General features: G+C 37.9%; 1 pseudogene; it reads right to left on the minus strand.

The window, feature by feature from the left end:
• Nucleotides 1-2,331: 2,331 nt before the first annotated feature.
• On the minus strand, nt 2,332-3,533 carry LOC149251863 (U-box domain-containing protein 15-like; annotated as a pseudogene).
• Nucleotides 3,534-3,852: the final 319 nt, after the last annotated feature.

The raw sequence follows: 3,852 nt of genomic DNA on the forward strand, positions 1-3,852 counted from the left end.
ACTTGGACACACTACATCTAGTTGGAATTGGGCTCAAAGGGCAAGGGAACCTATGGAGCTTCCCTGGGTTAGGAATTACTTCCTAGTTGGCTGTGAGGAAAATCAGGTCAGACAGTCAAGAGGAGCATCCCAATAGAGTCAGGAGCTTAGGAGCATCTCAACTAAGTTACTGGAACATGTATTCCTCCGTTTATTGATTACTTATGTAAATGGTTGCAATGAAATTATTACTTATTTAACTTGTGGTAAATAAATTTTAACGATATATTATCATCAAATAAATGTTTAGATATAAATAAGTTATTTTCCATATTAATGTGTTCATCTTTAATAAATTTAGTGTTTAGTTAGACCATAGGAGGGATCCTCACATATGGTATGAGAGCAAAGTTTCCACCTCTAGGACCTATGGCCCCATTTTTCCTTGTGAATGTTTCAATCCCTCTAGGAAACATGCAAATTAGTGCTCAATACACCACAACATGTTTTAAATTTATTGAAAGTTGTGAAAATGATTATATTTTCAGTGTGATAATATTAACATGCTATTGGAGCTTAATTGCAACATGAATCTATATGCTTCGCACTAGATATTTCACTTAAGATAACCTGATTTAAGATTAAGGAATTGATTTTTGACACTCAAAATAGTTCCTCATTTCACTTCTTCAGTGGTAGAGAAATGGAAACTGGAAACTTTGAACTCAATAGTAACCCAAGTTTATTATAGCGAGTAGGTCCCTTTGAAGCAACAAACTTGAATAGTTTCTCCTCAAACTCTTTCGATGCTTCATCTTGCAAAATCACCCCATTATGACACAACTTCATACCAGTGGGAACACCCTATTCAAACTAGAGCTTTGTTAGCTCTCGCAAGTGCTTTTCCAGTTCCCATAAATATGATAGAAATGACAAACTTATCCTAGCCAATAGGTACATAATTAGCATGAAACTACATAATCTTGAAATCAATCCACACACCGACTTACTTCTCCCTTGGCTCCTGTGAATTGAACATTTTGTTCTAATTCAATACACTCCTCGTTAACAACTCGAATTCTCAAATTTCTCCAATCAAGCTCAAAGAATTCTACCTGAACGCCATACATTAAATGCATCCTACCATGAAGGAATTTTTGGAATCACCCTTTAAAGAAAACTAGACTTTCCTTCCTTTAAAACCTATAGAGTTCCAGTTCGATTTCTTTCACACTCGTGAGATATCTAGCGGTATGTTGTAAGAAAATTCCTTCTTGCTGCTTCTAGAGACCACCACCTAATCATTAATCCATGGTGGGAAAATACAACTAAGCCATCGTCATCTGGAGAAGAATAAGCATCCAAATTTGTTTGTTTCATTGCCATAAAAGGTAGGTTGAAGGTTCCTTTCCCAGGTGCATTCATAATGAATTCGTATGTGAAATCGCCAGTGCCCGCAAGACGATGACGTGATTGTCGAGGAGAATATGGTTCGACGGGTACCATTGGTTGTCATTGAGTTGAGTACCATCCATACAGGGGATGAAGTAGCGGATTTTTCTGCCCCCATTGTTCCAACCTCTGGTCTGCACTAGCGTCTCGTTGGCAGTAAACACACCGCATGAACACTAGGTATCAGTAAAGATCTCAAGTTCCTTGACCACGTTGGTGCACACGTTGTATTCGATGGAATAAGCCCAACATTCGTGAGTTAGATCCTGATCCTATGAATCATTGCAGCATCGACCATTGGGGAACATCAACTGTGAAGAGCCGAAGTCGGTTCTGTCGAACATGACAACAGTGTTAAGATAAGTAATAACCATGTGCATGATAAAAAATCCACCTTTATGTACAAGAAGCTTCCATTTCCCCAGGTTCACCAGCTGCACTTGTGCATTGCATTCTAATAATATCCCCACCAAAATGATAGCACAAAAACCCAACTCAAATCCCCTCTGTGCTTCCATTTGTCTTCAAACAATTCGAATCTCAGCCACTTTACCCACTCGGATTAAGCTCTATACGATGTTTCAAATTTCAATATCTCCCAATGTTTTTTTAACTTCTTCAACTGATAAGCCTTGGTGAGTGACCAGAAGGAAAGGGATCCAGAGACCTATCGGGTATGTCAGATAGGTTGGGATGGATTTTTCTGCCGGGTTGATCTCATCATAATTTCCTCGCGGGTTTCTCTTATCAAACTATTTGTAAGGATTATATAATTGAATATCATCATCCTTGCAACAATATTCACTCCTGCGTATAGTACATGTGGCATATAAAATTTCTATTTTTTTAATTGAAACCATACAGGACCAAATACACCTTGTCATATTAAAATTCAAAAGTTCAAGTTAACAACACATACACATAATAATAACAAGAAACCAGTGGCACAGCCCCAACTCTGATAACCTTGGCTTTGTTTGCTTGACACATAGACAAATTAAAAAGAGCAGTTGTAGCATCCTTTTTCCCTCTTATAGTTCCATCATGAAGTTGATCAACCAAAGTTGAGATAGCTCCTGATGCTCCAATTTCGACCTTGTTCTCATCTATTACAGACAAGCTAGATAGGGTCGCTGCAAAATTTTCCCTTTCCTCCAAACTGCCATGTTTTAGCAACTCTGTAACAGGGTGGATAGCTCCTAGTTGAACAATCAAACCCTTATTTCTTTCATGAATAGACAAGTTTAGAAGTGCAGTAATGACATGCTCTAGGGTCTTTGCGTCAGTTGAGGACAACAACTTCAACAATGGACGTACAACTCCAACCTCTGTAATAAAACTTCTATTATCTGCATTTCTCTTTGCGAGCAATCAAAGTTCTCTTGCAACAACTCTTTTCACATTGACTTGCTAGCAAGAGAGATTTTGAACCAAAACATCTATATTTTCTTTTTCTTCGAAAGAAAAATCTGAACTTTTACTGAGTCTTGTCATCCGACTTGAGCCTAGTTGTCTTGGTAACTCAACCCCATTGGTCTCACACCATTGGGAAATTAAGCTGCAAAGAGCATAATTTGGTGTTAGCGTCAGGTGAGGCAGAACTTGTTGAGTCTTGGGACAATTTTTATGTCCTAAACCCCACCATTTCTAAATGCATGACCGCTCATAGGTCTGTCCTGTAGCAATTATAACAGGATCTTTCATTAGGTCCAATGAAATTAGGAAAATCTAATCCTTAGGAATAGTAGGAGAGTTGATTTTCTCTAATGGGTTTCTAGACAAAATAAGGTTTTCAATACCAATCCTATTCTCCTCGAAAATTTGCATTTGCAGCACGCCTTTAGCTTGTTCAGAAGATAAATGATATGCTCAGTAATCTCACCAATTTCTTCACCTTTTTCCTTAATGAGTTCCTTCACTTCCCTTGACTCCATATTTAATTCTAAAACAGTTTGAAGCTGGATCTTATCTGCTAGCCTTTCTAGGATGGAAGTTTCAACATTTCTGCCATCCTTATGAGAAAGTGCTATCATGATATCCATAGAAAGCTTAGCATCCTAAGTATTGGCCCTTCCCTTTGCTCTCTTTAATTCTATGTGCATTAATTCTACCTGTACTTTTGGTCTTTTGTTGCTGATATTGATTATCAGTGCCTTCATTGTCTTCACTTGATTTCTCTTGCACTCCATTTCTCAAAGGGTTCTCTTGCATGTCTTGTATCTTCTTACCCAATGTGGAATTCCCACCAACTTGCTCAATATTAGAATCCACTTTATGGGTCTCTAATTCTATCATAGGCTCTAACTTAACTCCTGTTTGAGGATCAACACCATAAGATTCTAAATGAGAACTATTTTCTTCAGTCTTTGTCTTCATGTGTGCATTTTGAAGCACTTCTTCATTTTGATGCACAATGAAACC

Source organism: Pinus tabuliformis, chromosome 7, assembly GCF_031772625.1.
Source record: "Pinus tabuliformis cultivar Carrire ecotype Pingquan chromosome 7, CPIR1, whole genome shotgun sequence".
Taxonomy (NCBI): Eukaryota; Viridiplantae; Streptophyta; class Pinopsida; order Pinales; family Pinaceae; genus Pinus; species Pinus tabuliformis.